The 23,182-nt window shown below is 42.6% G+C and overlaps 1 protein-coding gene across 1 annotated transcript in view; it reads right to left on the reverse strand.

Annotated features, from left to right (window-relative positions):
- The window catches only part of LARGE1 (LARGE xylosyl- and glucuronyltransferase 1), a 491,216-nt gene extending 468,642 nt beyond the window's left edge, over positions 1-22,574 (reverse strand). The window contains exon 1 of the mRNA XM_075343800.1: positions 18,658-22,574. The gene's annotated coding sequence lies outside the window, so the exon portion shown is untranslated. The remainder of the gene's footprint in view (positions 1-18,657) is intronic.
- Positions 22,575-23,182: the final 608 nt, after the last annotated feature.

The following is a 23,182-nucleotide window of genomic DNA, read 5'->3' on the forward strand; positions in this document are numbered from 1 at the left end:
CGGACCCGAGCAGTGGGTGAGCACAGCGTCCCCTCCTTCGCCCGCAACATGGGCACTGGACTATACCTGCTCAGGAGGTCCAGGAGTTCCTCCAGATCTGGGGCTGGTCTGTAGACTCTGGTACGTGGTCAAGTTTTGTAAGATGATGATATCGTTCCTCCAGGAACTGACGTACCTCTCCTGGCCCTCGTTTATCATCTTCCTGATTCTGACCGTTGTCAGGCTGTTGTGATTGACTTTTTTGTCCAGTTGGGTTTGGGTGAGCTGTTCCAGTGGTCGTTGGTTCGTGTGGACCACCTACATGTAGCAGGGCTTTATGTTGATGGAAGTTCCTTCTGCTTGGAATGACAGCGTCCTCTTCAGAATGACTAGGTGTAGACCGAATATGTCCAGCTCGGCCTGTTGGAAGTGTTCGATGGACCTGAAAAAGAGGCTTAGAGAATTCCAGGTGGAGTATTTCTGTTGGGCTGGACCAGTCTAGGTAAGTGTGAGGGCCCCAGACTTCGCTGCAGTACAGGAGGATCAGGGCAATGATTTCATTGAAGATTTTTAGCCAGACCATCACTGGTAGCTTGAGATGATAGAGTTTGCTTCGGATGGCATAGGTTTTGCAGGCCTTGTTTTTCAGGGTCTCTATGGCTTGTTTGAGGCTCCCTGACTGGTGAATTTCCAGGCCCACATGGGTGTATTGGTACTTTCCTGTAAGAGCGCAGTTGTTTAGCACAAATGAAGGATGCTGGTCAAATCTTGTCATTCTCCTCTGGAACATCATGGTGTTTGTTTCCTTTAGGTTGGTTGGTAGCGCCCATGTAGAACTGAATTTCTCCAAGATTAGTAGGTTGTCTTGGATGCCTTTCTCAGTTGGCGACACCGGCAGTAGGTCATCTGCATACAGCACGAACTTCACCTGGGCGTCATGGAGGGTAAGACCTGGTGCTGTGGAGGATTCTAGAGTGGTGGCCGCTCATTGATGTAAATGTTTAAGAGCATTGGAGATAGGCTACAGCCTTGTCTGACTCTGGTGGAAATCTACTGTCCACCCTCACGCTGCAGAGGTTCTTGGTGTAGGAGCTATTGATGACATCGTAGGTCTTTCCTCCTAGTCCGCTAGGCAGCAGTTTCAGGAGTAAAGTCGGATGCCACACTGAATCAATGGCCTTTTTCAAGTCTACAAAACAGGCGTATATCTTCCCGTGCTTTGTGTTTTGGACGTGGCTCTGAATAAGACTGTGCAGGGTGTAGATGTCGTCCATGGTGCGGTGATTTGGCACGAACCCTGCTTGGCTCTTGCTGAGGACATTGTGCTCGGAGAGGATCAGTTGGTCATTGAGCAGTTTTCCATGATTGCTGCTGACATATCTGCCTCTGTAGTTAGCAGGGTCATACCTGTCCCCACTCTTGTGGATGGGTGTGATGAGGCCTTGGTTTCAGGTAGGAGGGAAGTAGCCGACACTCAGCACAATATTAAACATTTTAACCATTGCAGCCTCTATTTCTGGTGGGCTGTACGTCAGCATCTCTGGTGAGATTCCATCCAGACCACTGGTTTTTCTACACCTTATGGAAAAGATTCTCCTTCCTGTAGTGTATCCAGAGGGTTTTGGAAACTTTGACTTTATCCTCCATTACCAATATCATGTTTTCCTGTCCTTGGCTTAGACCTTCTTTTGGGATGTCTTTGTAGAGACCTCTGAAGTACTGGAGCCAGATGTTGCCGTTTTGGTTATTTATGTTGTTTTTCTTGCTTTTTGTGCCCATGTGGTTCCATACTTCCCAGAAGGAGTTGTCTTGAAGGGCATCTTTGAGTTGGCTAAGTTTGTTAGAGATGTAGCTCTGCGTCTTCCTCCTGAAGATGATGTTGTACTGCCTTTATATGATCTCATAGGCTTCCCTCAGACAGGGTGGTTGGGGTCTCCGAGTTTATCGTTTGCGTCTGTCCTCTGGGTCTTCCGTATGACTTTACATTCTCTGTCAAACCATCCATTGATCTGTTTTTCTTTTGGCCTCTTGTAGTTGACTTTTTTAAGGTTGGACAATCTGGTGTAGAACATATCATTGAGGTGTTTTGCAGCTTGACTCACTCCTTCTGGGTTTGACTTGTACGATTCGTTGTAGAAGTGGTGGAGCATATACTGTATTTCTGACCTCCTGGAGGCCTCTTTATTTTTTATGGCCAACGTCGTGGACCATTTATAGGATGATGGTCGGTTATAAAGGCTGCTCTGCTACGACCTTTGTGTGGATGGTTTCTTTGTAGATTTCATGTACAGAAGAAGTTGGCTGTGGTCTGACAGGTCCCTTTGTGGGGTGACTATAAAGGCACCGATATTTGCCAGGTCCATATCTGTAATGGCATAATCTACAACTCTCCTTCCTACATGGGAGTTTAGAGTACATCTTCCTAGAAAGTGTCCCATAGTGGTCCTAAACGTCTACATAGGTTCAGGAGCTTCTTGACCCTTTTGTTGACTACTGTCATAGCTGCTTCTTTCCGTGTGTCCTAAGCCGTGGCCGTCAGTCTCTGCTCCAAATATGTAGATGTTTCAATCCGTGATCAGAAAGTCTGTTTGACTCCCTGTTCTTGCATTGAGGTCTCCAAAGATGAGAACTTTGCCCAGGGTCTGATAATGGGCGGCTCCTCCTTGTAAGATCTAAAAGCTGTCTGGATTGAAGTAGGGGGGCTCTGGTAGTGGTACATAGGTGGTGTCACGCTAGGTACAGGGAAGTACCAAGCGAGTTTTGAAAGGTAAGGGAAGGGGACCCCTGTGTCTAGGGAAGGGGGAGATGGTGACCACTGACCAAACCTACTGCTGGTCACTGGGGCCCTCACCACCCTAGATAGGTTCCACACCTATGCGCCGAGCCGGTTACCTGACTCTAGGTATCCCTAGTGTTGGACCCTAAATAGGGAATGGGTGGAATGAGCTTTTTGTCAACCCCAGTATACACTAAAAGAAATCACAAGGGGACACACAGGGGGAAAAGCATTCACTACTTGTCATGATTCTGGTCAGCGGTGCTTTACTCTCCTGCAGAGCCTATGCTAGGCCTCATATTTTTTAGAGTTCCCTGTCGAGTCCTCTGTGGTGTACAAGGGGTCTGGTCTTTGGAGTCTCGTTCCGGGTGATTGCTCCGCTTTATCTGGGAGCTGTTTCACCCAGAACGCCGCCAGTGATAGTTCCTGTTTTGCACTGCACGTCTCTGGTTACCGTAAGTGTCTGACCTGATTTTGTTCCACTACCTTGTTCCGCTGTTCCCCTCCCGTCACATTATCTACTGACTTGATTCCCTGACCTCGGCTCGTCCCCTGACTCTGGCTCCACTCGCTCCCTTGACCTCTCTGTTTACCGACCCCGATTCGTCCCCTGACTCCGGCTCTGCTCGCTCCTTTTGTCATTTACATTATCTCCTGGATTTTGACTCCTGACTTGTTTGACTGCCCCTCACCAAGTACGTCTAGCGAAACCTACAGTATAACCTGGCAGATCCACTCTACAAGTGTGCCTGGTGACACCTGGTGGTTTGGTGTCTTATTTCACCCGGGTTCTCATCATTACAATATTTATCCACAGATAACACAGGCAGGAGTTCAGTAAAGTTTCAGCAACGATACCACAGATGAGAGCAAGCCACCTGCTTGCAACCAGAGCTAGAAAGAAATGAATACTATCACCAGCACTAGTCCAGGAAAGAAAGGAGTAGTTAAGGACCAAGAGACCACTGATGATCAGCAGCTGGGTGGAAGGCAAGCTCCTGATGAGTCCAGCATGAAAGCTACCTATTACAGGAACAATAGAAAGTCAGGGAGGATCTTGTGCAGCCAGACACTGTGACCTTCTATTGCCAGAAACCACATGACTGTCTGTCACACGTGACAGGTGGTCTTCAGATTGTGAGGCTGAAGCTGCTGATTCTGACCCATATGATGCACTGATGGACCGGCTCTTTATACCAGACCAATATCTATCTATTTTTTATTCTTTCTCGTTCTTCCTTCTCCTCGGCGCACTTCATGCAGATGTCATTATCTTTCAGGGACTGTATAGGGGAGGTCTCCCGTTTGTCGGGGGGACATGATCCGGAGCCTGTAACATAATGCGGTTTGGCTGCGGCTGGACCAGGACTCTGCACCATCGTCTTCAATCTTCGGCGGCACGTTTGCCTCATTACAGGTAGAGAGTGACATTAAGCAGCGGGATCCTCCCGGAGACGGAGACATTCTCTCACTTCTCTCTTTCAATTACACCATTTTAAGGCGTACGGAATGAAGTTTTCAGCGGGCGACTTCGGTGGGAACCATAATAAATAAGAAGCGCTGGGAATCATCCGAACTAATGGCTCCTGAAACCAATGGTGAAGCTGCGAATGTGCGAGGTGCGGAAGGAACCCGCGGAGAGTTGTCCCCTCTACCCCGGACACCGACAGACACTGAGCTGGAGCGTCAACTGAAAAATCCCCAAATATATGTCCTTCAAGCTACAAACACTATCACATTCTCATATCTTTAGAACAGAGGTCACATCATCTGAAGGCCTCTCTATGATGACTGTCACAATATGAAGAGGTAGTCAGACAGGCCGAGATCATAAACCAGGTGGACACTATAGTACACGGGGGGGGCAGACAGAAACGAGATCAGGATACAAGCCGAAGGACAGAGTTCCAGAAAAGTACGTACAGAATACAGTGAAGAGGCGAAGACGTGGTCAGGAGGAAGTCCGAGGTCAGAAGCCAGGAGATAATGACAGTAGACGGGGAGACAGACAGAGACGAGATTAGGATACAAGCCGAAGGTCAGCGTTCCAGAAAAGTACGTACAAAATACAGGGAGCAGGCGAGGATGTGGTCAGCAGGAAGTCCGAGGTCAGAAGCCAGGAGATAATGACAGTACACAGGGAGACAGACAGAGACGAGGTCAAGATACAAGCCGAAGGTCAGGGTTCCAGGAAAGTACGTACAAAATACAGGGAGCAGGCAAGAACGTGGTCAGGAGGAAGTCTGAGGTCAGAAGCCAGGAGGTAATGACAGTACATGTGGAGGCAGACAGAGACGAGGTCAAGATGGAAGCCGAAGGTCAGCGTTCCAGAAAAGTACGTACAGAATACAGGGAGCAGGCGAGGATGTGGTCGGGAGGAAGTACGAGGTCAGAAGCCAGGAGGTAATGACAGTACACAGGAGACAGACAGAGACGAGGTCAAGATACAAGCCGAAGGTCAGGGTTCCAGGAAAGTACGTACAAAATACAGGGAGCAGGCGAGGACATGGTCATGAGGAAGTCTGAGGTCAGAAGCCAGAAGGTAATAACAGTACACGGGGAGACAGACAAAGAAGATGTCAAGATAACAAGCTGAAGGTCAGGGTTCCAGGAAAGTACGTACAGAATACAGGCAGCAGGCAAGGACGTGGTCAGGAGTAAGTCTGAGGTCAGAAGCCAGGAGGTAATGACAGTACACGGGGAGACAGACAGAGACATGGTAAGGATACAAGCCGAAGGTCAGGGTTCCAGGTGAGTACATACAGAATACAGGGAGCATGCGAAGACGTGGTCAGGATGAAGTCCGAGGTCAGAAGCCAGGAAGTAATGACAGTACACGGGGAGACAGAGACGTGGTCAGGATTCAAGCCGAAGGTCAGGGTTCCAGGAAAGTACGTACAGAATACAGGGAGCAGGTGAGGACGTGGTCAGGAGGAAGTCCGAGGTCAGAAACCAGGAGGTAATGACAGTACATGGGGAGACAGAGACGAGATCAAGATACAAGCTGAAGGTCAGGGTTCCAGGAGACTATGTACAGAATACAGGGAGCAGGCGAGGATGTGGTCAGGAGAAAGTCCGAGGTCAGAAGCCAGGAGGTAATGACAGTACACGGGGAGACAGACAGAGACATGGCTAGGATACAAGCCGAAGGTCAGGGTTCCAGGAGAGTACATACAGTATACAGGGAGCAGGCGGGGACATGGTCAGGAGGAAGTCCGAAGTCAGAAGCCGGGAAGTCCCAACAGAAACAGGGGAGGACAGGCAGAGACGGGTAATCAAGAGTCTGGAGTCGAAAGACCAAGATCTGAAGAATGAGCACCATGGAAGCCAACAGCACAACTGAAAGCAGAAAAGCGGCGTCCTGAGCTAACACGCTCCCTAAAGAAGCAGAGCAATCACTGGGAACAAGCACTGGGAACAATATGCGTGAAACCTAGCGCTGTGAAACAACCAGCAGAGCATTCATTCTGCAAAACGCTCTGCACCATAGGCAAATATATACCGGCTCTCTAGGAGAGCATAGCAAAACAATACAGGATGTTCTGCACATAGGAATTGTGACGCTCTCTATCAGTCCTGCTGAGACCAGTAGTTCAACAATTCTCCACTCTGCTAGAGAATTAATTTCCAAATAGTCTTTTTATATTAATATGCTAACAAGAATAAATAAATTAATAGCACATAAACATCAATCAAACACAAGGCATTCCAGATTCTACCCGATCCTGGGTTTCGCCAGTTGGCTTCTTCCTGAGGCAAGTTAAGAGCTTACCCCTTGAAGAAGCCGACAGTCGAAACGCAGGGTTGGATCGGAAAGAAGTCCCAAGCTTGATACTAAGTATCAGAAATCTCTTTATTTTATTAACCATCATTGCTTCTTTGCCAATGGGGCGGGATCAGGCTAAGGGATTCCATTTCCCCACAGGAAGTAGAAAAACTGAATAATATGAAAAAGACCTATAACAGACTGGACTAGTGAGCGTGCACAGACGTAGTCCTGGGCAGGGTGAAGCTCGTCAGTCCTATGTAGATGAGGAGCTGGAATATTAATATGCAAATTAATTTACCCTAATTATTAAGTGAAACAAATGGAGCGTCAGACGACTTCATTAGGGGATCGCTGACAGTGTCATTACCTAGCGAGCGGCCTCATTAGTAATCTGTGAGTATACCGCATACCAGGGGACAGTGCGGTATGTAATCCACACACTTCCCCCTGACCAACCCACTCCCTCCATATTGCTTCCCTTCGACCACCGAAATCAGGAGGGCATCTGTGTGCCACCAGGGCCAGTATAAAGGGTGGCAAGCTGACAGTTGTTCAGGGCACCCATTTTCTGGGGATCCCTGAAGAAAGAAGCCTCAGGAGCGCAGAAACCACACGGTATTATCTCTATATGTTGGTAATATTTAAGAATTTAATAGTAGTACGGCATTATCTGGGAACGATATAGCTATATTATATGTGCACTATATGGCAGCATTTTGTAGAGTATATAATGAATAGAAGTATTTAATGGATCCCACATATAATATGCATCCACATAGTTCCTAAATAATAAGTATTAACCCCAACAAGAATATATAATATTGTCATATAGTGCACACAAAATATAGTATCTGAATAATGTGCGCACTATATGGTGGTATTTAGTTAAGTATATAATGGATGGTACATATAATATACATCCATATAGTTCCTAAATAATAAGTGGTAACCCAAGAAGAATATATAATATTGCCATATGGTGCACACAAAATATAGTATCTGAATAATGTGTGCACTATATGACAGTATTTTGTAGAGTATCTAATGGATGCTACATATAATATACATCCAGATAGTTCCTAAATAATAAGGGGTAACCCCAACAAGAATATATAATATTGCCATATGGTGCACACAAAATATAGTATCTGAATAATGTGTGCACTATATGATGGTATTTTGTAGAGTATATAATGGATGCCACATATAATATACATCCAGATAGTTCCTAAATAATAAGGGGTAACCCCCAACAAGAATATATAATATTGACATATAGTGCACACAAATATAGCCATCAAGTATCTGAATAGTATGTGCACTTTATCGCGGTATTATGCCGACTTGTTTGGGTTACCAAATATTATTTAGGAGCTATATGGATGTATAGTAAATGTGGCATCCATTAAATACTCCATGATGCCATATAGTGCACACATATGGCCATATGGCGGTACTTTGTTGGCTCTTTAAGTGAATTACTTGGATACAACATATTATTTACATACTACTTGGACGTATTATGTGCCCTCTACATGGTATTATTGTAAAGTGGTGCTGAATATGTTGGCGCTATATAAAAAAACAGTAGTAGTATCTAGGCGCTACTTAACAAGTTATTGTAGTATTGCAGGGGCACTTTATGATAATTAGGCACTACATGGTGGTATTAAATGCTCTGTATATGGATGTTCTATCTTGACACTATATGGTAATACTATTTGAGCATTTTAGGAAATATCAATATACTGCAAATTATTTAGGCACTATATGTTGGTATTATGTGCTATACATATGGTAGAACTATCGTGACACTACAGGGCAGTATTATATCATCTCTCTATGGAGGTATTATGTTGTTACGGGATTATTTCGGTACTATATGGTGATATTATTTGATCCGTATATAGTAGTACAATCTTAGCACTATATGGCAGCACTATGTTGACAATATGATAATACCTTATATTGTTTTGGCACTTTATGGTAATATTATGCTTTCTGAATACGGTAGTATAACCTTGGCACTAAATGGCAGTACTATCTCGTCTCTTCTTTGTTATGATACTGTATATTATTTAGGCACTGTATGGTGGTATTATGTGCTCTGTATATGGTAGTACTATCTTGGCACTATATGACAGTTCTATATCACCTCTTCATATTATACTGACACTATGTATTATTTAGGCACTGTATGGTGGTATTACATGATGTGCATACGGTAGTACTATCTTGACACTACATGGCGGTTCTACGTCCTGAGCCGTTATACTACATGCTCATTATCCTGATCCGCTACAGATTTCTACATGTGAGTGCCGCGGGGGCTGACATCACCGGCCGCGGCTTTACGACAGCTGCATTACATTACCGTGATGGACAGGAGAGGAAGAATAAAATATCAAATTATCCGGCTGGGAACTATTACCAGAGGCGTCCTGCTCCAGAATCAGCTTCACCTCCACCCGTCAGGCAAGACGCCGCTCCGCCAATGTCCTTGACGTGAAGAAAATTTCTCCTGGACGTACAGGTCTAGAAAAACATGGCTGGTCTGTGCTGAAAACACCACCACCGCTGTCCACAGGTTCAGTGGGGTATTGTGTGTCCAACATTTTTATGGGGACACGTAGTAGCAGGCACCGTTATAGAGGAAGACCACCCGTCTCCTTCATCACTTCTGGGTCACTTGTGCACTGTTTATGAAGGAACTCGGCAGGAGGTTGGTCCAAACAACTTGGAAAACCAACTCCAGATCTTATGTGTATCTTCAAGAGATCCAAGACAGACGGGATGATGTGAGATCAGGGCTCTGCGGGGGCAGGATCATCACCTCCAGGGCTTCTCCTTTTTAGTGATTTTAGCTGGATATTTGGGCCGGATCATCACCTCCAGGACTCCTTGTTCTTAGTGATATTGGCCGGATCATCACCTCCAGGACTCATCGTTCTTAGTGACATTGGCCGGATCATCACCTCCAGGAGTCATCGTTCTTAGTGACATTGGCCGGATCATCACCTCCAGGACTCATCGTTCTTAGTGACATTGGCTGTATGTTTGGGCTGGATCACCACCTCCAGGACTCCTCGTTCTTAGTCACATTGGCTAGATGTTTGGGCCGGATCACCACCTCCAGGACTCCTCGTTCTTAGTCACATTGGCTGGATGTTTGGGCCGGATCACCACCTCCAGGACTCCTCGTTCTTAATGACATTGGCTGGATCTTTAAGCCGGATCATCACCGCTAGGGCTCCTCGTTCTTACTGACATTGGCCGGATGTTTGGGCTGGATCATCATTTTCAGGGCTCCTTGTTCTTGATAATATTGGCTAGATGTTTGGGCCGGATTATCACCTCCAAGACTTCTCGTTCTTAGTGACATTAGCAGGATGTTTGGGCCGGATCATCACCTCCAGGACTCCTCGTTCTTAATGACATTGGCTGGGTGTTTGGGCCAGATCATCACTTCCAGGGCTCCTTGTTCTTAATGACATTGAGTGGCTGTTTGGGCCGGATCATCACCTCCAGGACTCCTCGTTCTGCATGGCATTGGCCGGATGTTTGGGCCAGATCATCACCTCCAGGACTCCTCATTCTTAGTGACATTGGCCGGATGTTTGGGCCGGATCATCACCTCCAGGACTCCTCATTCTTAGTGACATTGGCCGGATGTTTGGGCCGGATCATCACCTCCAGGACTCCTCATTCTTAATGACATTGGCTGGGTGTTTGGGCCAGATCATCACCTCCAGGGCTCCTCGTTCTTAATGACATTGGCTGGATGTTTGGGTCGGATCATCACCTCCAGGACTCCTCGTTCTTAGTGACATTGGCTGGGTGTTTGGGCCAGATCATCACCTCCAGGACTCCTCATTCTTAATGACATTGGCTGGATGTTTGGGTCGGATCATCACCTCCAGGACTCCTCGTTCTTAGTGACATTGGCCGGATGTTTGGGCTGGATCATCACCTCCAGGGCTCCTCGTTCTTAATGACATTGGCTGGATGTTTGGGTCGGATCATCACCTCCAGGACTCCTCATTCTTAGTGACGTTGACTGGATGTTTGGGCTGGATCATCACCTCCGGGACTCATCGTTCTTTGTGATATTAGCTGAATGTTTGGGCTGGATCATCACCTCCAGGACTCCTCATTCTTAGTGACATTGGCTGGATGTTTGGGTCGGATCATCACCTCCAGGACTCCTCGTTCTTAGTGACATTGGCTGGATGTTTGGGCCGGATCATCACCTCCAGGACTCCTCATTCTTAGTGACATTGGTTGGATGTTTGGGCCGGATCATCACCTCCAGGACTCCTCATTCTAAGTGACATTGGCTGGATGTTTGGGCCGAATCATCACCTCCAGGACTCCTCATTCTTAGTGACATTGGTTGGATGTTTGGGCCGGATCATCACCTCCAGGACTCCTCGTTCTTAATGACTTTTGCTGGATGTTTGGGCCGGATCATCACGTCCAGGACTCCTCATTCTTAGTGACATTGGCTGGATGTTTGGGTCGGATCATCATGTCCAGGACTACTCATTGTGCATGACATTGGCCGGACGTATGGGGCACTTGTCCAGCTATAGTATAAATTTGGAGCCAATCAGGCACCTCCCTGATGGATAAGTATCTGACTGGCTTTCTATTAACCCTGACCAAATCTCCAACTCCATGTGCTGAACTACAGCCCAACACTTCCAGGACCCTCTACTGTGCTTCCAATTCTTGCTGACCCTCATTACTGAGCAAATAATCCATATTTTGCTCTCAAAACATCTACAGCCATATATATGCACCTCGGTTCCTATGTTTTTTTTATGTATATTTGAGTTTGTTGACCTTGTTTCCATGTAGATGTTTTGGTTTTTGGCAATAATTCTTCTATGAAGACCACTTCTGGCCAGACTTCCCCGAATAGAAGGTGGGTGTAGTTGGTCACACTTATTGCTGTCAGTTCTGACTTGATGGCACTGCTGGACATCTTCAGATTTTGAAGGCAAGTAATATGACATGCATTTCATCTGCTGCACTAAGTTTCCTTGGCCGACCACTACATCAATGGTCCTCAACGTTGCCCATTTCTTGGTGTTTCTTAAAAAGAGCTTGGACAACACATCTTGAAAACCAGTCTACTTTCAAGTTTTTGCCTGGAAGACACCTTGCTGATGCACTATAACTACCTTGTGTTTCAGTCTCATCTTGACCTGTGACATAAAAGAAGAACCAAGTGTCCTGAAAGTGATGATCTGGTCCCACAGAGCCAGGATCATCATCATCCAATCTGTCATGACAGAAGATCTGAGCTCAGTTCCTCAAGATGTTTGGCCGAGTTCCTTCAAAAACTGTTTGAACTACAAGTGACCGAGAAGAAGTGATGAAGGCGACGGGCGGTCAACAAATATTGATGGCATATAGATTTCTCTTTCGCATTTTACTAATTGCTAAGAATAAACTATTAACACTTCTCATTTTTAAGGCTTCTTGGAGATCACATTCTAGACATCTTGGATTGCAGCATTTCTAGGACATTGGGCGGTAGGTCAGATCGGGCGGAGGGTCCCATCCCCCCACTTTAAAAGCTCAGGACAGAGACACTCAGAGAATTAAAATACCGTCTTTGTGCTGCAGAAGTCATCGCCCGCCAGAGTGGGAGAAAGTAGAGAACAGTCACAGTGTTACAAATCTCCCCAGATCTGCGGGATCTGAACGGAGCTGACCACAGCGAAGCACCCCGAAATCTGCCCCAATACCTCACACCGCACAAAAGTATGACATGTGGCTGCAGCCATCGATAATGGGAACATAGTGTGAAAGACGCATAATGTAATTACACTGCAGGTCTGTAAGGAACACACACACCACACACTCAGCTCAACGCCACACCGACACTGCTACATCACACAGCTAACAGGGGAACAGGCGGAAATCACAGAGGAAGACGTAAGAAAGACGCTAATCCAATACCAAGAATATAACTACTATAATACTGCCCCTATGTACAAGAATATAACTACTATAATACTGCCCCTATGTACAAGAATATAACTACTATAATACTGCCCCTATGTACAAGAATATAACTACTATAATACTGCTCCTATGTACAAGAATATAACTACTATAATACTGCTCCTATGTACAAGAATATAACTACTATAATACTGCCCATATGTACAAGAATATAACTACTATAATACTACCCCTATGTACAAGAATATAACTACTATAATACTACCCCTATGTACAAGAATATAACTACTATAATACTGCCCCTATGTACAAGAATATAACTACTATAATACTGCCCCTATGTACAAGAATATAACTACTATAATACTGCCCCTATGTACAAGAATATAGCTACTATAATACTGCCGCTATGTACAAGAATATAACTACTATAATACTGCCCCTATGTACAAGAATATAACTACTACAATACTGCCCCTATGTACAAGAATATAACTACTATAATACTGCCCCTATGTACAAGAATATAACTACTATAATACTGCCCTCTATGTACAAGAATATAACTACTATAATACTGCCCCTATGTACAAGAATATAACTACTATAATACTGCCCCTATGTACAAGAATATAACTACTATAATACTGCCTCTATGTACAAGAATATAACTACTATAATACTGCCCCTATGTACAAGAATATAACTACTATAATACTGCCTCTATGTACAAGAATATAACTACTATAATACTGCCCCTATGTACAAGAATATAACTACTATAATACTGCCCCTATGTACAAGAATATAACTACTATAATACTGCCCCCTATGTACAAGAATATAACTACTATAATACTGCTCCCTATGTACAGGAATATAACTACTATAATACTGCCCCTATGTACAAGAATATAACTACTATAATACTGCCCCTATATACAAGAATATAACTACTATAATACTGCCCCCTATGTACAAGAATATAACTACTATAATACTGCCCCTATGTACAAGAATATAACTACTATAATACTGCCCCTATATACAAGAATATAACTACTATAATACTGCCCCCTATGTACAAGAATATAACTACTATAATACTGCCCCTATGTACAAGAATATAACTACTATAATATTGCCCCCTATGTACAAGACTATAACTGCTATAATACTGCCCCTATGTACAAGAATATAACTACTATAATACTGCCCCCTATGTACAAGAATATAACTACTATGATACTGCCCCTATGTACAGGAATATAACTACTATAATACTGCATCCTATGCACAAGAATATAACTACTATAATACTGCCCCTATGTACAAGAATATAACTACTATAATACTGCCCCTATGTACAAGAATATAACTACTATAATACTGCCCCTATGTACAAGAATATAACTACTATAATACTGCCCCTATATACAAGAATATAACTACTATAATACTGCCCCCTATGTACAAGAATATAACTACTATAATACTGCCCCTATGTACAAGAATATAACTACTATAATATTGCCCCCTATGTACAAGACTATAACTGCTATAATACTGCCCCTATGTACAAGAATATAACTACTATAATACTGTCCCCTATGTACAAGAATATAACTACTATGATACTGCCCCTATGTACAGGAATATAACTACTATAATACTGCATCCTATGCACAAGAATATAACTACTATAATACTGCCCCTATGTACAAGAATATAACTACTATAATACTGCCCCTATGTACAAGAATATAACTACTATAATACTGCCCCTATATACAAGAATATAACTACTATAATACTGCCCCCTATGTACAAGAATATAACTACTATAATACTGCCCCTATGTACAAGAATATAACTACTATAATATTGCCCCCTATGTACAAGACTATAACTGCTATAATACTGCCCCTATGTACAAGAATATAACTACTATAATACTGCCCCCTATGTACAAGAATATAACTACTATGATACTGCCCCTATGTACAGGAATATAACTACTATAATACTGCATCCTATGCACAAGAATATAACTACTATAATACTGCCCCTATGTACAAGAATATAACTACTATGATACTGCCCCTATGTACAGGAATATAACTACTATAATACTGCATCCTATGTACAAGAATATAACTACTATAATACTGCCCCTATGTACAAGAATATAACTACTATAATACTGCCTCCTATGTACAAGAATATAACTACTATAATACTGCTCCCTATGTACAAGAATATAACTACTATAATACTGCCTCCTATGTACAAGAATATAACTACTATAATACTGCCCTATGTACAAGAATATAACTACTATAATACTGCCCCTATGTACAAGAATATAACTACTATAATACTGCCCCTATATACAAGAATATAACTACTATAATACTGCCCCTATATACAAGAATATAACTACTATAATACTGCCCCTATATACAAGAATATAACTACTATAATACTGCCCCTATGTACAAGAATATAACTACTTTAATACTGCCCTATGTACAAGAATATAACTACTATAATACTGCCCTATGTACAAGAATATAACTACTATAATACTGCCCCTATATACAAGAATATAACTACTATAATACTGCCTCCTATGTACAAGAATATAACTACTATAATACTGCCCTATGTACAAGAATATAACTACTATAATACAGCTCCTATATACAAGAATATAACTACTATAATACTGCTCCTATGTACAAGAATATAACTACTATAATACTGCTCTTATGTACAAGACTATAACTACTATAATACTGCCCCCTATGTACAAGAATATAACTACTATAATACTGCCCCTATATACAAGAATATAACTACTATAATACTGCTCTTATGTACAAGACTATAACTACTATAATACTGCCCCCTATGTACAAGAATATACCTACTATAATACTGCTCCTATGTGCAAGAATATAACTACTATAATACTGCCCCTATGTACAAGAATATAACTACTATAATACTGCTCCTATATACAGGAATATAACTGCTATAATACTGCCCCTATATACAAGAATATAACTACTATAATACTGCCTCCTATGTACAAGAATATAACTACTATAATACTGCCCTATGTACAAGAATATAACTACTATAATACTTCCCCTATGTACAAGAATATAACTACTATAATACTGCCCTATGTACAAGAATATAACTACTATAATACTGCTCCTATATACAAGAATATAACTACTATAATACTGCCCCTATATACAGGAATATAACTGCTATAATACTGCCCCTATATACAAGAATATAACTACTATAATACTGCCCCTATATACAGGAATATAACTGCTATAATACTGCTCTGTATGTATGACGGATGATACCTGCCGGTAGCAGCAGAGGACAGAATATACCGTACGCTCCATCTACAGGAAGCTCATTACCGCTGCGGAGTGCTGGGTTGTTTGTTTCCGTCCTCTGGGGTCTGTATGACGGGGGATGTGATGGACGTGTATCTGTATCCATGTAATCTTCCCCAGGGGTGTCTCTACTAATGCAACTTTCAACCTTGACACCACGCATTTCGCCATAAATAAGTTCTTCTAGAAAAAACATGGAGAGTCCGTGGTGACCGCGTCTTCCGGTCGGAGACTGTGTAATTGCTTGTGAGGATGTAGCAGAGGTGAGCGTGTCACTTCATATACCGTCAGTAAGATAGTATATACAGCTGCTGTTTGTTACAATGTACCAGTGAAGGAATAGGGTAAACCCAGAAACACATGGACTCTATGGGCTCCTGAGTGAGAGTTGATGCTTTCACTGATACACTGTACCAAAAGCTCAGCAGTGTGAACTGTGATTGAGTATTACATACGGATCTTGTGGATTCTGGTAATTACTGTCCTTGGTGGTTCCTGAAGACCATTTTGCCTTCTCATACGACAATTAGTCACTGACTAATACTAATGGCATTGCGGGCTGCAACCTGTGGCTTTCCCTAGAGATGGAGCGGCTGCAAAGCCGCATGGAAAGCCCAGTGAGCTTTATAGAAAGTGTAATACTCTGTTTGTCCTGCGGGGGCAGTGCAGGGAAACAGGACACTTACTGCAGGATTCCACTACTGATTACGGCTGATCTACGGGAGCAGAATATGTTACATGGTGATAAAACGGGATGTTGTTATTATTATTATTATTATTATTATTATTAGTAGTAGTAGTAGTAGTAGTATATTTTTCTATTTTTTTCTATTTTTAAAATTCTTAATATATTTCTGTATTTTTTATATAATTACTTTTTTATTACTATTATTATTAGGAAAAAATATGAATAATAACAATACAAAAAATAATAATAAAATAATGATATTATATAATATGAAAAAATACAAAAATATACTAATAATTTTAAAAATAGTTATAAAGAAATAAATAAAAAATATTGAGATAATTAAAAAAAAGTGAAAAATATTAGAAAAATAGCCAAATAACAGTGTTTATAAAGAAAAAAATAATGAAACAATATATGTAAATATTTGGAAAAATATTAATAATACCATTTAAAAAGCGCTAAAATAATAATAATAATAATATAAATAATGTGAAAAATAATAGACACAAATAATAGAAAAATATACAAATAATAACATTCCGAAAGTGATTAATAATAATAATAATAATAATAATAATAATAATAATAATAAAATGTGAAAATAATAGACAACAAATATGAATAATAATATTTAGAAAGTGTTAAAATAATAATACAACATTTAAATAATAATAAAAATAAGGTGAAAAATAAGAGACAAATAAATAATAGAAAAATGTATGAAAAATAACATTTAGAAAATGCTAAAATAATAATTAAACAATAAAAATAATAATAATATAAATAATGTGAAAAATAATAGACAAATAATAGAAAAATATATGAATAACATTCAGAAAGTGCTAAAATAATAATAATAATAATACAATGTGAAAATAAAAGACATATAAATAAAACAAACATATATGAATAATAATATTCAGAAAGTGCAAAAATAATAATTAAAAAATTGAAATAATAATATAAATAATGTGAAAAATAATAAATAATAGAAAAATATATGAATAAGGTTCAGAAAGTGCCAAAATAATAAAAAAATGAAATAATTTAAATAATGTGAAATATCATAGAAAAATATAGGAAAAATAATATATTTAGAAATAAAGAAAAAATTGCTAAAAAAAATGAAAAAAAAATAAATGGTGTGAAAAATATATGAATAATAAGGTTTAGAAATAGAATTAAAAATGATAAAAAAAATTGAAATAATAATAAAAATTATGTGAAAAATAATAGAAAAATTTACAAATAATTATTTATTTGTAAATTGTGATAAAAATGTAAAAAAAAATATATACTGTGAAATTATACAAGAATATATGAATGCTTAGAAACAGTGATACAATTAAAAGATATAAAATAATATAAAATTCCATGAAAAATAATAGAAATATATATATATATATATATATATATATATATATATATATTTATATAGAACAATAAATTTAGAAATAGTGATAAAATTTTGAAAAAAATAAATAATATAGAAAAATAATAGAAAAATATACAAATAATGTTTAGAAATAGTGCTAAGTATAAAAAATTTATTATATATAATTTTTTTTTAAATAAATAAATAATGTAAAAATAGTATATAAAATGATTGCCAATTAAAGAGAAGGTATGATCACATCATGTCGAGCTTTGCCAAATATCAAACTCAGCTGCACTGCCACAGACATATCCGGCACTGCCACAGACATATCCGGCTCTGCTACATCGATAGGAGTTTTGGCAACTCTGATATAGCAAAGCTTTTATACAGTTAATAATACAAATCTGTTATAATAATTTCTAATTACCAGGTAAGCCTTGTATATCCTCCAGGACCTGCGGTCTCTGGACCATCGGACGGTATATAGCAGCTCTGACAATCCAGATGTGCAGTGGATACATTGTATATATGGTGATATGATGTGGGTTACACTGATTTAGCAGAGCTGAGGCTACATTGTTTCTATCGGGGGATGGTTCATTCCATGGAATTTTATGAATGAAACCAATATAACCAGCACCTAGTATGTTAAAAACCTCATCTTACCTTATGTAACAGAGCTGATGGGGGTTCCTCCTAAGACCACCCCATTCCAAATGTTAAGTGGAGGAATCTGTGGACACAGCCTTTTCCATGCTGACACAGTTAATCTCAAGGAATTGATGTTCTTGTCTTTGGATGAAATTCTCCAGGCTCCAAATGGAGAAGAAAGAAATACCAGTGATGATATTGCTACTTGTGTTGATGGACTTCTCTCCGGTGGTCTTCAAAAGCTCCAATCTCGACAGTGAGACATCTCAGAAGCCCTCAGGATATAAACCTGTGCGTGGAAGGGGTTAATGGATGAGACTCAGTGGATCATGTCACTGATATCACTGGAGGAGGATGCTGAGGCTGTGGACTTTTTTTTCTGTAAGGGTTTTAATCTGATGGTCATCAAACTTGGTGTCCACACAGATGTAGGAATCTCATACCAAGGGCACTGGAGGTTGTCCAACAGTTAGATCTTCTATAGGTGGGTGACGTTATGGATGAAGACTATAGGGCAGGTTTGTAAATGAGAGGTTTATAGTGAAGTGGTCTACAGAGAAGAAATCCACAATGGTGGGATCTGTAACTCAAGGGTCTTGGGTTGATTGATCTGCAGGTGCCAAGTGTTGATCATGAGATTAAAGGTTCCTAGTTACGATAGGTAAAGATGACTACATGAGTGGTCAGAAGAGGAAGGACTTGTATATTCTTGAGGGGTCTAAATGGTAGGGATATTAATGAGTGGTCTATAGAAGAAGGGTCTTTAGATGAAGGGTCTGTAGATAATAGCGTAGATAGGGAATCTTTAGGTGGGTTATCTGTATATGAGGAGTCTACAGTATTATCAGTAAAGAAGAGGGCTATAGTTGGGCTACCTGTTGATAAGGGGTCTAAGATTGGGTTATCTGTAGGTGAAGGGTCTATGGTTGAGTTATCTTTGGTCAGGTTATCTGTAGGAAAGGGGTCTATGGTTGGTTTATCTGTAGGTGAGGGGTCTACGGTTGGGTTATCTGTAGGTAAGGGGTCTACAGTTAGTTTGTAGGTGAGAGGTCTATGGTTGTGTTATCTGTAGGTGAGGGGTCTATGGTTGTGTTATCGGTAGGTTTGAGGTCTATGGTTGGGTTATCTGTAGGTGAGGGATCTATGGTTGTGTTATATGTAGGTGAGGGGTCTATGGTTGTGTATCAGTAGGTTTAAAGGTCTATGGTTGGGTTATCTGTAGGTGAGGGATCTATGGTTGGGTTATCTGTAGGTGAGGGAACTTTGGTTGGGTTATCTGTAGGTGAGGGGTCTACGATTGGGTTACCTGTAGGTGAGGGGTCTATAGTTGGGTTATCTCTACATGAAGGGTCAATGGTTAGGTTGTCTCTAGGTTAGGGCTCTATGGTGGGTTATCTGTAGGACAGTGGTCTATGGTTATCTGTACGTGAGGGGTCAATGGTTGAGTTAGCTGTAGGAGAAAGGTCTATGGTTGAGTTATGTGTATGTGAGGGGTCTATGATTAAGTTATCTACACGTGAGGAGTCTATGATTTGCTATCAGTAGAAGAGGGATCTTAACTTGGGTTATCTATAGGTGAGGGGTCTTTAGTTAGGTTATCTGTAGAGAAGGGGTCTTCAGTTAAAGATGATATATGTAGATGGAGTCAATTGTGGTAGATGACAGTTTAGTGGCATGGATGGGGTCTATATTGATCAACAAGGGTCTAGGAGGTTTAGATGGAGTTTTATTGTAGATAACGAGGATCTAAAGTGGTAGATAAGACTATGTGGCTGTATATGGGGGTCTATAGCTATCTGCAGCTGTGGGCTTCAAAGTGGTAGATGGGTGTATAGTTGTCAAGAGATGAAGGTCTATACCTGTAATTGGAAGTGTATAGTGGTTAACATTATAATGGTCTACAGTGTTAAAGAAGGGTCTTTGGTTGTCGTAGGGGGTCTTCAATTTTAGGTGGGTGGCTATAGTTATGGATGGATCAAGGTCTATAGTGGTAGATTAGTATCTATAGGTGTTTATGGGGGTCAATAGTGGTTAGTGACTGTCTATAGGTATACATTGAGGTCCAAAGAAGTTAATGAGGGTCTACAGATATAGATGGTGGTTTATAATTCTGTAATGGTAAATGTGAGTCTATAGCGGTAGATGAAGGTCCTGGTGATGCGGGGGTCTATAGCTGTGGATGGCAGTGCAGGACAGAAAGGCTTATTAAATGTAAATAGGAGATGGGGGTCCCATAGATAAGAAGTCTCTAGTAGTAGATGGGGCCCTGAACATGAGGGCTCTATGGTGGTTTCCAGTTGTCGATGTGGGTCTGGAGATAGAGTGGTCTCTAAATGTAGATAGGGATCTGTAGATATGGGGGTCTCTAGTTGTAGATGGGCCCCTATGGAATAGGGGATCTCAAGTTGTGGAGGTTAGTCCTGTAGATAGGGGGGATTCTAGTTGTATATGGGGGTCCTTTAAATGGAGGTCCTGCAGATAAGGATGTAACTGTTTGTAGATGGGGATCCTGTTGGTAGAGGTGTCTCTGGTTATAGGTGGGGATGCTTTAGATAGGGCGTCTCTGGTTGTAGGTGGGGGTCCTATTGATAGGGGGTCTCTGGTTGAAGGTGGGAGTCCTGTAGAAAGGGACGTCTCTGCTTGTAGATGGGAGTCCTATTGATAGTGGGTCTCTGGTTGTAGATGGGGTTCTGTAGAAAGGGATGTCCCTGGTTGTAGATAAGGTTCTAGAGCTTGGGTTGGTGTCTCGAGATGTAGATAGGGTCCTGCAGATAAGGGGTCTCTGGTTGTAGATGTGGTCTTGTAGATGGGGTGTCTCTGGTTGTAGGTCCTAGAGGTTGGGGGTCTCTAGATGTAAATAGGGTCCTGCAGCCCTGCAGATAAAGGGTCTCTGGTTGTAGGTGAGGTCCTGTAGATGTGGGGTCTCTCTGGCTGTAGGTCCTAGAGGAGGTTGGAGTGGTGGTCTGTAGATGTAGATAGGGTCTTACAAATAGGGGGTCCTGGTTGTAGAGGGGTATCCTGTAGATGAGGGCTGTGTAGTGGTCTCTAGTTGAAGATGTGTCCTCTAGTAGAGGGTCTCCAGCAGATGTCCTCAGCTCTGCCGGCGGTGACTTCTGGATGGATGTGTCTTGTAGGTGCTGTCTGCCGCTGCTCAGGCCGGCTCAGGGCTCTGTCCCCCGGCTCAGGGCTCTGTCCCCCGGCTCAGGGCTCTGTCCCCCGGCTCAGGGCTCTGTCCCCCGGCTCAGGGCTCTGTCCCCAGGCTCAGGGCTCTGTCCCCCGGCTCTGTCCCCAGGCTTAAGGCTCTGTCCCCCGGCTCAGGGCTCTGTCCCCCGGCTCAGGGCTCTGTCTCCCGGCCTCAGGGCTCTGTCTCCCGGCCTCAGGGCTCTGTCTCCCGGCCTCAGGGCTCTGTCTCCCGGCCTCAGGGCTCTGTCTCCCGGCCTCAGGGCTCTGTCTCCCGGCCTCAGGACTCTGTTTCCCGGCCTCAGGGCTATGTCTCCCGGCCTCAGGGCTCTGTCTCCCGGCCTGTGCTCACCCTCAGCCTCGGAGCTCTCCCGTCTGCAGCCCGGGCTCCCCTGCAGATCTGGTGGCGGCTGTGGACCCTCCGCTGCAGGCTCGGCCCGGGATTGGCGCAGATCGCTGCCGGTTTCAGCACCACGGAGAGCCGGGCAGGAAACGCGCAGAGTCCGGGACCCGCAGCAGGAAAATCCAGGACTGGAAGAACAAAACAAGCCGCGCGGAGGAGCGGAGATCCGGGGAGAGGCTGCCGGCAGGACGCGGGGGCATCAGAGCAGCGGATCCGGGGAGTGAGGGGCTCCTGCCGGTCACACGGAAGAGCAGCACCGGGAGATGCGATGTATCCTGTCCGGTCCGGAGCTCACACGGCTCTGCCCGCTCCGCTCACTGCAACCCCGACTAATAGCAGCTGCATCTCCCCCTCCTGCTGCTCTGCCCGACCCTCCCCCAACTGCTGCCACCTCCCAGTGTGTCCTCCCATGCCTGCATCCTCCTATCCTGTATCCTCCTATCCCTGTATCCTCCTATCCTGCATCCTCCTATCCTGTATCCTCCTATCCCTGTATCCTCCTATCCCTGTACCCTCATATCTCTGCATCCTCCTATCCCTGTATATCCTCCTATCCATGTATATCCTCCTATCCCTGTATCCTCCTATCCCTGTATCCTCCTATCCCTGTACCCTCATATCTCTGCATCCTCCTATCCCTGTATATCCTCCTATCCATGTATATCCTCCTATCCCTGTATCCTCCTATCCCTGTACCCTCCTATCCCTGTATCCTCCTATCCCTGTACCCTCCTATCTCTGCATCCTCCTATCCCTGTATATCCTCCTATCCATGTATATCCTCATATCCCTGTATCCTCCTATCCCTGTATCCTCCTATCCCTGTACCCTCCTGTCACGAACCACCGGGGGGGGTCACTCAGAAATCCCCCGCGCTGGCTACCAGTACGTCACAATCGGGGGGTAACAAGTGGGGGTCACCCCTCCTTTATACCTCCCGACCGACAGAGCACGTGA

The sequence above is a fragment of the Anomaloglossus baeobatrachus genome, chromosome 4 (assembly GCF_048569485.1).
Source record: "Anomaloglossus baeobatrachus isolate aAnoBae1 chromosome 4, aAnoBae1.hap1, whole genome shotgun sequence".
Classification (NCBI taxonomy): domain Eukaryota; kingdom Metazoa; phylum Chordata; class Amphibia; order Anura; family Aromobatidae; genus Anomaloglossus; species Anomaloglossus baeobatrachus.